The sequence below is a fragment of the Podarcis erhardii genome, assembly GCF_964252035.2.
Source record: "Podarcis erhardii genome assembly, chromosome: 1".
NCBI classification, from domain to species: Eukaryota; Metazoa; Chordata; class Lepidosauria; order Squamata; family Lacertidae; genus Podarcis; species Podarcis erhardii.
The window spans coordinates 39,517,012-39,530,490 of NC_138497.1; the positions used below are offsets into that span (position 1 = coordinate 39,517,012).

Below are 13,479 nucleotides of genomic sequence, written 5' to 3' on the forward strand. Positions count from 1 at the left end.
TGCTAGCTTGGATTCTTTTTCGTAGTCTCTTCTTTGCTAGGATGACACAATCAGTGCAGGAAGACTGTTCCCATGACAAACCCTGCTTTTAGCCAACCATTATCCCCCGCCTCCTTCCTCCTGCTTTCTAGCTATATGGCTCTTCAGTCCTTGTTCCTCTTGTACATAATGGTAGTCTCATCCTTTGAAATTCCACAGTAAATGTTAGATAATATGTTCAATTATTTAAAAGAAAACGTCCAAATTGCACCACCAGCTAAACTCAACCATAGAATTTTACTCACGGATATACAATAGCCTTGTTTCAGCAAACAACCTCAATGTATAACACTTAGCCATGTCATTTTTTTTAAAGAGGAAGAATCCTTATGGAAACAAAATCTGGCAGCTTGCAAAAATGAATTCAAGCAGTTTCATGTAATACCTGCTCCTTAAGGACCCAAGGAAATGTTTATCTCTTTGCAATCAGTATTTCTTATTTGAAAATGGGAAACAACAGCATAACTGCCTACATAATAAGATAGATTATAGAAAATCTGCTCTCAAATTTATATAACAGACCGAATGAGAAAAACACCTGGCGGCTTCAATCTCATGGATTTTATTTCTAAAACACTAAGCAATTTAAGTGCCCAATCCTACAGCTTCTGCTATTCAGATAGACTGCTGTACACAGAAGAAACCTCTAATCAGGTGATCAATCGAACTAATAAAAACCGAATGCAGTGCTCTGAAAGGTCAGGGCAGGATTGCGTGACACCCGCTTTCAAAAACAACTGAACTTGGGAACTGTTTTCAAATGGCACAAACAGTTATTCTATATATTGCAGATAATTTGCAGAAATTGTAGGATAATGTACTTTCGGGATGCTTACAAGACAAGCTTGCAGATGTGACTACCAGGCAGATTCATCCACTGGAATAACCGAAACACTCAAGGGATTTATATGGTCCATTGATATAGCTGTGAATAAGCCGAGTTCTCTTTCTCTTTTCTAAAAGACTTTGACTTTTTCCTCTGCAGTTTTCCTAGTGGAATCTCTACTTTGCAAGTGACAAACCTATTGTTGGTAAGGATACTTTGTTCTGAAGCTTAAACCGGTGCACTCTTGTTATGCAGACACTGTGAGGAAACTTTCAAATGTATAATTTATAGGCTCATTAATCCTGTCACTATCATAATCAAAACTGCCACTGAAGATTTTTTTTTAAAAAACTGCAACTCCTTAAGGTAGCATTATCTTTCACTTTCATGATCCCATCACGTTCTTTATAGAACTAGCAATTCAGTATTCATTTTCTTTAATTTAGAATAGACCAAATGACAAAGAATCTCCATTTCCTTGGACAGCAAAAGTAGCAGACAGGTAATCTGTGCAAAAAAAAACAAGAAAAAAAAGTAATGGGACTAATTATTTAACAATCAAATAATTGTAAGCAAATGTAAATTCTGGCCTTTTAGCTGCCAAGAAAGTTTCAGGACGGGTAGCGTAGAAAAAATGGCAGTCTTATTAAGTTTCCTCAAATTGCTTCCAGTGGCAGTTAACTCTATGAAGCAAGCATTTTTAATAGATGAGCATCTCCTCATATGTACTGAATACTATTGTAAACTTTTTCAATGCACAAACATTGGGGGAAAATTTGCATTGCCATCATACACGAACAACTTGCTACCAGGAAATTACTGCCGCTATGCAGTGGCCATTTCTGAGTACAGTCAAACCTTGGTTGTCAAATGGCTCCGTTTCTGAACGTTTTGGCTCCTGAACTCCGAAAACCTGGAAGTAAATGCTCCGGTTTTCGAAAGTTTTTCGGAAGCCTGATGCAGCTTCCACTTTAGTGCAAGAGGCTTTTGCAACCAATCAGAAGCTGCGCCTCGGTTGTCAAACCTTTCGGAAGCCGAACGGGCTTCTGGAATGGATTACGTTTGACAACCGAGGTTTGACTGTCATAGAGGCTGGGGCCGATGGAAGTTGTAGTCCAAAACACCTGGAGGGCACAGGGTGGAGCCTAAAGGTACTGGGCCTAAAGTTCACTTACGTTATGGTAATAATAATAATAATAAATTTTATTTATACCCTGTCCTCCCCAGCCAAGACTGGGCTCAGGGCGGCTAACACCAGGTATAAAAACAATTGATTAAAATACAACTTAAAAACAAGATTAAAATACAACATTAAAATGCAACCTCATTTCAGTAGAAACTCATATCAAAACCTTTTTGGGGATGAAAACGTCAAATCTTCACCAAGGCCAACTATCCAGACTGGTCCTACATGGGCCAGAAAAAAGCCAGGGAAGTCCCCAAATAGGAGTTCCATCACAGAAGGAGAAAGGAAAAAGGAAAGAGGGGAAGGGGATCAAGTTGATTCCAAGCCGAAGGCCAGGCCCTGCGGAAAGAAATCAGATCCTGCAAGGCCCTGGTCTCATGAGACAGAGTTCTACCAGGTCGGAGCCAGTGTTGAAAAGGTCCTGGCTCTGGTTGAGGCTAATCTGACTTCCTTGGGGCTTGGGACCTCTAGGGTGTTGCTATTTATGGACCTTAAGGTCCTCCACGGGGCATACCGGGAGAGGCGGTCCCGTAGGTACGAGGGTCCATAACTTACGTTATGGTAGTGGTGCCAGGGCTGGTGCAGGATCATCTAGTCCAACCCCGGTAATGCATGAATATGCAGCTGGCCCATACAAGGATCACACCTGCAACTTTGGTTTTATTAGCACAAAGCTCTAACCAACAGAGCTAACAGGAAACTTACTCATATAATTAAATGCATACATACATATCGCATACAGAAAAAATTAAAAATCTGCAAATATATCAGACTAGTAGAAAGAACACCAATAAATATACTGTTTCCAGAGCAGTAAAATGTACATCAAACTGTATGTATTAGCCACTCGCTATCCTTAATCTTTTGAGTTCAGTGCTTGAACTTTGAAATCACAATAAGCAGAAGGCAGCCACCTTACTCATTACGGCCTATAATCTCCCTTGCTGACAGTCTTAAATATTAAAATGGTCCTTCGTGCCACAATCCTTTTAAAGTATTCTCAGTGCTACAGAAATAATTTTGGAAGCAAAATATCTAAACAGTAAGCATAATAAAAACGAAACAGGTTAAAGCTTATTAGCAGCAGGAAGCAAATGTGGTAAAACTCTTGCCAGTTCCCCTACATTTCTTCCCCAGCAGGGACTTTCTGTCAAGCTGTGAGTTAGTTCTAGAGTATAATGCAGGCTGCTGTTAACAGCAATTGCACCTTCCTGCACCACAGCATTGTACTAAGAATTCACTTTGATTTTTGATTTCTCCCTTTGTAATAATAATGTTTAAAATATTTCCTGCAGAGCTAAAATGTAAAGTCAAGTACTGTATGCCAGTGAAACACAAGGATATGAAAATATGAAATTGATAAGAAAATAATTGCCATATTGAAAGGCTATTTTTCTTGCCAAACTATGGGTTCCTAAGACAAGATAAGAATAATGATTAAAGTTAAGATTCCTTGAAATACCTCTCAAACATACATAATTCAATATATCTGTTACAATGTGGAAGAAGCATAACTATTTAAGGAACAAAGCCATAAATTGATAGCAATATAAAGTAGAAGCAGATCACGTCTGTCGCATGGAATCTGATCACAGACTATCAGTCTCCAAGTTTTATTCTGTGTGGTGTCAAAAATACCCTCTCTTGGAGGGAGACTGCTAAACTGAGTTAAGGGGGGTTTTAAGGCCAGAAAAGGTCTAAATAATAAAAAGCAGATGCAAAGGTACGTTCCAATGATAAAAAGAGCCAACTTCACAATATTTAATGGATATATTTCATTGAAATGCTTTATTTCAATACAGAGTGGAATTTTTTTAGATATCTGTAAAATGTCTTTGAAAGTATACTTAGCCTTCAAAGAGTGAAATTCATCCAAAAGTTGAGAGTTGAATGGCTACAATAAAATCTTTACTGCAATCTTAGGCTTCTCATAGAAACCCAGAACGTAATTACCATATGCTAATACTAGTGCTGAACCAATCAATTCCGCTGCCTACTTCTGATCATTTGCAGCAGAGACATGCCTTATACCTGCTCCAGGTGCTATGCAATACTCCCCCCCCCCTTCTTTCTAAGTTTAAAACCAGTGAGGGGGAAAAATACTTGGTCCCTTCCTTTAGTACGGTAAACCAAAACCTTCCTTAAAAAAAGGCTATGGGTTTTTCCTACCCCACATGGAGGGAAATTTGGTTAACCTTTAGCTAACATGCAGCATTGTGTTACTCCAGAAATTACTCCAGGCAATATGGTGCAGGAATTTAATATTTCTTTTTCTTTTCTTTTAGTAGCCCTTAGGATGGCAGAGAAAGAGACAGCGGTTTAGTCCAACATAGTCACAGTATTATGCCTGAGAGGAAATGCTGGCCATTTGAAATAAGAGAAAAGCAATGCCTTTGATTTAGAAGGCCAATAGGAGAGGCAGAGCACCTGAGTTGCATTCAGGAAGCGCCAGGGTCAATCCCCAGGATCTTCAAGTAGGGCTGGGAGAGATCCCATCTGAAATCCTTGAATGCCTCTACTACTCAAGGCAGACAATGCTGAGCTAGATGAACCAGTGGTCCGATTCAGCATAAGGCAGCTTCTCATGCCTGAATTCATGGGGTGGGGGTGGGGAGAGGTCATTCTCACACTCTCGGCTATTCAATATTTTCTCAAAAACTAACAGATCTTCTATGACAAGTGCAACAATTATTCATATACCATTTTTTCTGTGTATGAGATGATTTTTTTTTACCGAAAAAGTATGTTAAAAAGTTGGGTGCATTGGTGGGAGGGGAGATTGGGTGCAGCCGTGAGCAGGAGATTTGTAGCGGTGCTAGGGTGGGTGTTTGTTTGCTGCGGCAAGGGCTGGTGCCAATAGTGTGTTGCTGCGCTGTTGCGGCAATCGGAACTGCGATCGGCGGCTGCTTGCGTCAATCAGGCTGACGATAGGTTTATTTGGGTATGCGTGCGAGTGTAAGCGTTGGCCCTTGTGTGAGCGATTTTTGACACCTCCCCAAAAAAGCTTAACAACTCTGGGAAATCCCCCTCAAAGCTCAACAATTCTGTGCAACCCCCCCCCCCAATTTTCTTAATACTGAGTCCCCACAAATAGGGTGCACCTTATACATGGAAAAATATGGTAACTAGTATAGCAATAGTCCAAATATGAAGTTGCAGGAGCAGCTTAAACGTTGACAATAGGGGACGGCCCAGTCTTAGTACCACACCAAGGTGGACGTGAGGGGGGAGCCATCTGCTGCTTGACACCACTTCTAACTTGTGTGAGCTGTCAGTCTGCCAGCTCAGTTCAGAGGAGAGATGGGGCACCAAGAGACAATTAGCGTGCAAAGGAAAACCCCACACCCACTCTCTAATAACAGTGACATGTGGCTGAAGGTGTGGACAATCAGCTACAAATTCGCTCTTAAAAACTTTGGACCAAGCAGCAACTATAAATGGTTGGCCCAGAGGGAAGGTCCTTGGGTAATTAACCGCAACCTCTCACTATCACCAGCTTCCTGCCAGGAAGGAATGCAAGCCCTCAAAAGGAGTGCCAAGAAAGCTTGCCAGGTCCATTGGTTGTGACAAACACCCATGGTAGCAAAGGCTGCCGAAAGAGCTAATAGGCTCAGCAGTTTCCCATGTCAATCTCTAGACACTGGAAGCCAACATTTTAATTGCTCAACTGCAGTTAGTGTAAACTGAGGTTCCATTGACCGATGATTAACCTATTGCAATGCTAAACTCAACATATGTCAGTGCTATGTTACTCGTCTATTAGTACTTAACTGGACAACTTTTTTTAACAACAACAAAAAATACCTGTTAGACTTTATACTGAAAACTAAAGGCTTGTTGTTATAAATAACCAATTATGAGTACTATGCTAATTTTTGCAGGTCAACACTGTAGATCTATACAAAGCAAAACCTGCAGTTCTAGACTTACTTATCAGAGAGAAAGCCCAGCTGAGCTCAATAGGACTTCCATTGGAGTAGATCTGTTATAGGATTGCACTGTAAGGCAGATATATATATTCTCTTATTTTTTTCCAGACAGACCCACACACACAAGAGTGAGTGGTGAGTGGGGGTTATGAAAACCCCAAATCACAAACAAGAGATCTGACAGAGTGCTATAAGAATGCATTATGCAAGCCAAAAGCATTTATTCTGCTTCATGGATGAAGAAGAAAAACACAGAGCAGTTAAAGTGATTATTCACTGCTGAGCTGGCATACATGTTGCTGGGTCAGTGGCTGGCACTGTGTGCTGTGTGAAAGTTTAAAGCAGCATTAAAATAGCAGTAGTTCACATTCAAGTCACTGTAAGTATCCAGGCCTGAATGAGAGCAAAACAAAAAGGACCAGATATACTACTTTTGTATCTCACATTTCCAAAGCCCAATTATTTGGCAGTAAGCTCCTTGGAACTCAATGTGGCTGACTTCCAAATAGAAGCGTTTTTAGTCAGGGTCCCTGGCCTTTCAGAGTGGCAGGTAAAATTGACACAGATATAATTCAAAATGAGCGAATTAATAAGGTAAGCGGACACTGAGCACTATAAATAAAGGAACAGAACATACTGAGCTCATGGGTAGGCAAGGCTGTGGAACTGTCTCGGGGGGGGGGGGATCACCTTGAACTGTTCTCCCATGGCCTGGACACATCTTCTCTATTCCATAGCAAACATTATACAGACATGTTCTTACAGATCTGGGCAGATTCTCAGTGGGAGAGCAATGGTCTCCTTTCTTTGAAGCCCTTCAAGAGCTCATTTCTTGAAACGGCAAAGTCAGGTGGTGAATGTTGAAAGAGGTAAGGCCATAACAGATAAAAAGAGATATGTATCAGTATTTTCACTAGAACTCTTACGACTGCAAAACTGCAAACTTAAGGGAGGATTTCTCAAAACACACCAGTAAGGACTGGGCATGCTCAGTAGCCAATGAGTGCCAGTTTGGGGGGAGAGACAGAGAGTACATGGTGAGGGGAATAGAACGCCTTGCTTCCCCTTGCTAGAGTAAATATAACTGTCTCCATTTTAGCAGGTATCATGGAAATATTCACTATCTAAATAGGGTATGGGACCCTCTTGCTGAAAGAGCAAGAGGCAAGAGATTTTCTTGCTGAAAGAGCAAGAGGCAAGAGATTTTCCTGCTATGACATTTTACAGTTGACACCATGCTGGAGGTACCTATTTCCAGCACTTCCATATGAACAGAGCATCACTGAGCTTGTTTTCTGTACTAGAAATTGGCAGACCTGCATGAACATGTGAGATTCGGAATGGGTTGGTCCTGAATTGGTGTGGCCTGAGGGCTTGTATGTTACCACTGGGGCAGAGCTTAAACATTCCCCTGCAGCCTGAGTCCTTCCCATAAATCCTCTTTCTTGGCTTAGCAAGAAACTTCCTTGCTATGCTCCCTCTCTCCATGCTCCCATCCACCTGCCATGGGCATGCATAACAGCGCCACTCTGGAAAGCAGGACCTTGTCACAGGTATACCCTCCCCCTTTAGTACTATTGCTCAGAGTTCCATCCACCCATGCTGCCTTCAGGATACAATACAGTATTTATTCATCCTGGTAATCATGAGTTTTGTTATTGTTTTGTTTATTTATCTGGCTTACCCTTAGTCTACTTTAGGAAAGCAGGGTATGATTAAAAGGTTCTTACAATAAAAATAATACTGAAATAAAGATGACACAAATGTGAAAGGGGAGTTCGAATCAATCCTCACCTTGTTCCCGTCAAACACTCTCTTCTGTCTCTCATTTATTAATCTCATGCATTTTTATACATTTTTTTTAAAGGCTATAGTTAAAGCCATTTAAGCCATGTCCTTCATTGTTCACCATTTCATCGTTCTTTCAGTGACTATGTTCAATTATAAATGCTGCAATCTATGCAGGTTTCTCAAAATGTATAGCATATTTCACTGACCTATTTCCCCTGATTATTCTTATCTGTTTGCTTTTTTAAAAGCATTACAATCTTTTTATGTTCCTTTGTGGACCAGTTTCAAAAGGCACAGCAATTCCAAAGACATTTAGAGTTCTATCTAAGTGTGACCTGTGTTAAATATTTACGTTATAATTACCTCACAAGAATACAAAAGCGTGGGGTTTTTTTTTAATCCTGGCCCTTGGGAAATGAAATTTGTAAGACACAAGATGAAAGTCTCACCCTTACTGGATGTTTTGTACAGGAATCTTGCTTTTTAAATGCTAGAGTCAATGAACATTCACAACATTTCAATGCAAAATAAATGCCGCAATCCTGATATGGCAGAAGATACTAGCTAATTATATCTATAACTTTTCAACTGGATTTATACGGGACCTCATAGAAGCTTATAGCAATATCTTTCAAACTAATTGGTTTCCCCTCAATAGCATGACCAGCTGCATTAATATAACCACAAGAGATTTTCTAAAAAGGAGAGCAACGTGATTAATTTTTCTGCTGCTGTTCTGTGATTCTTCCAAGGATACAGTGATTGAGTGGATGCAACACAAAGTCTAAGAGATCCACATTGTCCCCAGGAGGCTCTTGTAGTTTCAGGTGAAGAGATGGGCCTAGCCTCTTTCCCATTTCCTCTTACTCTTTGGTTCCCACTCCCTAGCCATCCCACCCATTCACCACCTGCCCAATTCCTGGTTCTACTATGTTCCAATCCTCACTCTAGGCTCCCTCATCTTGATTTTCTACACCCATTTCCCTCCCTGCTTGGCTGCTTCCTGTCTCATCCCTTCCTTTGCTTGCTGCTGCTGCTGCAGCCGCCAATGTATACATTCTCTGAGGCCAGGAGAAACAGCCGTTCAGCTGGGAGGTGACATAGGGATGGGGATAAAGGGAGGTAGGAAATAACTTCCAACTTATCCAGGCTTTACAGATATAGTGGAATGCGCTTCCAATGCCACCATCCCAAATAACCATCACTGTTTTCTTAGTACACCACTTTTCATACAAAAAGAAAGCCGATACTTTTGGTTTTGGCTACACTCTATGTGACAAAAACAGAATGATCTGACCTGGCTTTTCTGCATCATATAATTGTAGAGTTGGAAGGGACCCTAAGCGTCAACTTGTTCAACTCCCTGCAATGCATGAACCACAGCTAAAGAATCCCTGACCGATGGTCACTCAACCTCTGCTTAAAAACCTCCAATGAAGGAGAATCCATCATATTCCATTCCACCGTCAAACAGCTCTTACTTTCAGAAAGTTATTTTTAATGTTTAGTCAAAATCTCCTTCCTTGGAATCTGATTCCATACAGAAGTGCTTGGTGAAGCAGTTTTAATAGTATGACGTGCATTATAATTGTAATTTGAATCATGCAAACGTTTCTGATAAACAGGATAGGCAATTGCACAGTGACTGGTGCAAGAGTCCCCAGTGAGCTTCATTATTTGATGAAAATTATTGATTTATGTATTGATTATTGTTTTTAAAAAATAAATTAGGTTGCTTTTCCAGACAACGCCCATCCAAAGCAGCTGATGAATGAGAAGAAAACAATAAATAAGATTAGAATCACTGCCTTCCATATCAAAACCAAATGTTATATTTATTGCAGCCTATGTATGGTCGCCAAAGAAGACAAAGATAGAATTTATGCTATACATTTGCCTATGTGTGAAACGAGACATTTTGTGTGCCACCATCCCCAATGCACCATGTTTTGTATCATTACACATTGTGTGATGATGCTATCACACTTAGCTTCTCTGCCATGCACTTCAATTTCATTAGCTGGTCACTTGTCTGGAAAGGGCAATGAGGAGACAATTAGTTGAAGCCGGGGGACAACAGCACCACATCTTGGGAGTTTTTCACAGAGTTGCCCTTTATGTAACAACTGCTCTGCAATGTCCTTAAAGAGCTGTTAGTAAATGATAGAGTTCAACCACAACTCAATAATATGCCTGAGTGAATGAGAATGAACTCTTGCAACTAGTTGCTGCTATTTCATTATACTATAAACATTTGGAATCTTTCCATCCATCAATAATGCCATCTGTCCCATCCAAAATAAGTGGACTACAACCCATATGGTTTATTTTCTTTATATTGATAATTACAGGGAATGAGTTAGCAAAAATCACTCATAATATCATCATGCTAGATAATGACATTGTTACTTCTTTTTCAGTAGAGGAAAATGCAAACCATTTTTAAGAAGAGAAAATTCTAGGCCTGGGACAGGGCTCAGGAAGCTGCCTTATAATGAGTCAGAGCTTCTGGCTCACTTTTGTCTATACTGACTGGCAGTGAGTGGCTCTCCAAGATTTCAGGTGGAAATCTCCCTAAGCCCTACCTGGAGATAAGGTAAAGGTAAAGGTAAAGGGACCCCTGACCATTAGGTCCAGTCGTGACCGACTCTGGGGTTGCAGCGCTCATCTCGCTTTACAGGCCGAGGGAGCCGGCGTACAGCTTCCAAGTCATGTGGCCAGCATGACTAAGCCGCTTCTGGCAAACCAGAGCAGCGCATGGAAATGCCGTTTACCTTTCCGCCGGAGCAGTACCTATTTATCTACTTGCACTTTGACGTGCTTTCAAACTGCTAGGTTGGCAGGAGCAGGGACCAAGCAATGGGAGCTCACCCCGTCGCGGGGATTCGAACCGCCAACCTTCTGATCGGCAAGTCCTAGGCTAGCCACCCGCGTCTCTCTACCTGGAGATACCCAAGACTAAACTAGGAACCTTCCACATGCAAAGCAAATGCCCTACCACAGAACTATCAGAGCCTCTGCCAAGAAACACATCACAACCCTACAAAGAAAACAATATTTGCATGGATATTAGGGTCTTCTGCTGGTTCCCTCACTGCGAAAAGTGAAGTTACAGGAAACCAGGCAGAAGGCCTTCTCGGTAGTGACACCTTCCCTGTGGAACGCCCTTCCTTCAGATGTCAAGGAAATAAAACAACTATCGGACTTTTAGAAGACATCTGAAGGCAGCCCTGTTTAGGGAAATTTTTAAGGATTGATGTTTTTATTTTGTTTTTAGATATGTTGTAAGCTGCCCGGAATGTCTGGGGAAACCCAGCCAGATGTGCGGGGTAATAATAAGAATAAGAATAATAAATGCAGGTTTGTGAAAAGAATACAGATGGTTATCTTCAATGCTGTGTTTATTTTTAAATTATATTATACTGAGTAGGATTAATCCAAGAGCCTTGCAAGCTATGAATACAAGGTGCCTGATGGACATATAGAAAATTAACTCAATTTCTGGGATTGGGATCCTGAACTTTCTTCTATTGCCCTTCTCTCTCTTGTGTGAATATGCATGCATCTCTCCAGGTTGACTGTTGTATGCCTTCATTGCCAAAGAGATACTCCTAAATTTTCAGTATGACCATATGCATCAAAGCACCACAGGACAAAAATAATAACAGAAGTAAGCTGGGTAGCTGGAGCACTTTCTAAATATTTTCCGGAAGTTTATTTTAGAAACCATTTTTCAAAAATATGATGACATGCACTTGATATCTTGCAGCCATAAAATGCCACTTCTAAATGACTTCATCTTAAATAAATAAATAAAGGGAAACACTAATTTTCTAAACTCTGCAAATCTAAACTTCATGAGATGATCCTCAGCTTACTTTTACTTTTACAGTGTATTTGACCATTATTTAAGCTGAATTGGTACTGTGTGCACACACACAATAGTGTTGGGAAATGTACTGCTATTTTGCTAGAGCAGTTTTCTGCTTGTATCAAGCAATAGCAGTTACAGCAAAATGATGATGATGATAATTATCTTTGTTGTACTTGTTTCCTCTCCCATCCCAATAAGTAATTATGATATGGCAGATGTCAACAAGAATAAAGACCTGGGTGGATGGAGCTTGTAAGTGATGGAAACAGTCATTTGACAGCTAAAAAACTGCAGATGAAACTGAAGAGATGATCTAAAAAGAAAAAGATGGGTTTATTATTTCAGCAAACTTTATTTCAGAGTCAAGCCCTTTACAGGTGCCACAGGGTTGACCTAGAGCAGTGATGGCCAAACTTGGCCCTCCAGCTGTTTTGGGACTACAGTTCCCATCATCCCTGACCACTGGGCCTGCTGGCTAGGGGTGATGGGAGTTGTAGTCCCAAAACAGTTGGAGGGCTAAGTTTGGCCATCACTGGTCTAGAGAATGGTAATGAAGGAGAGGGCTGTCCACAGACTTTTTAAAATACATGGTCGAATAAGCCTGAAAGGACGCTTTAGGTGCAAAATAAACTTATGTGAAACAGCATGGCATGTGTCTGTGTTGTCAGCAGAGACTGTATTCCAGAAAGCTGTAGAGTGAGAAGTCAGGCAGTGTATTGGGAACAGCGGGGCTCAACCTCTGATGTTCAAAGGTGTTGAGTCAGAGCATCTCAGCCAGCTAGGAAGAATAACTTGGCTGGGAAGATGAATGGCAAGATGGGTGAAAAGAGGAGGTAAACAAATAAGGGTCTTAGATGATGATCACAAGGTCCAGGTTGTATCATATTGAGGAAATGCAGTCCTGAGCTGTTTTAAGGCTTTATAGGTCAAAACCAGCACTTTGAACTGGGCCCAGCAACAAACTGCAGCTAGTGCAGTTGGGACAGGTTTGGAGGTATATGCTCAAACTGTTTGGCCCTGGTGAGCAACCTGGTAGCTGAATTCTGCACCAGCTGAAGTTTCCGAATTGTCTTCAGAGGCAGCCCTACGTTTAATGCCTTGCAATAATCTAACCTAGAGGTTACCAAACCATAAACAACAGAAGCCCCAGTCTTATCTGGTTTGAGCTGCAGTTTACTGGCTCTCATCCATTACTGAGACGAGACTTTCACAACTGGTGCCAATTCCTTCAACTGCAGCCTCCCAGGAGTGTAAATGACCTTCTAAAGAGGCTTTTGAGGCACACAGGAGGCTCCAAGGGAGAAGAGGAATGTGGAAAGATGGCTTGCACAATTGTGTTCTGCTTGCACAACCTTTGGATCCAACCCTCTATATCTAAACCCGGTTGTTACGAATGTCATAAAAATCAATCTTAATAGACTGAAGGGGCAGAGATCCAGTACTGAAGGAGGAGTTGTTTTCATTGATTTCCCCTTCCTGATACAGACCCAGCCTTTGTGCCATGCTATTCCAGAGGGGTATATAACTGTGATACTTACTACTTTAAAACTTCTTCAGAATAAAATGAAACGTAGTCAGCAAAAGATGAACTCTTAAGTTATCTAAGTAAATAAGTGCAGAGCCCATAAAGCATGATGAGAAATTAAACCACCTTCCTGAAGTTCCAGTTACAGGTAGGTAGCCGTGTTGGTCTGCCATAGTCAAAACAAAATAAAAGAAAAAAAAATCCTTCCAGTAGCACCTTAAAGACCAACTAAGTTAGTTCTAGGTATGAGCTTTCGTGTGCATGCACACTTCTTCAGATGCATGCACACGAAAGCTCATACCTAGAACT

At 41.0% G+C, this 13,479-nt stretch overlaps 1 protein-coding gene across 5 annotated transcripts in view; it reads right to left on the reverse strand.

Annotated features, from left to right (window-relative positions):
* The window catches only part of DPH6 (diphthamine biosynthesis 6), a 238,385-nt gene that overhangs the window by 54,399 nt on the left and 170,507 nt on the right, over nucleotides 1-13,479 (reverse strand). The gene's annotated exons all lie outside the window — the stretch shown is intronic.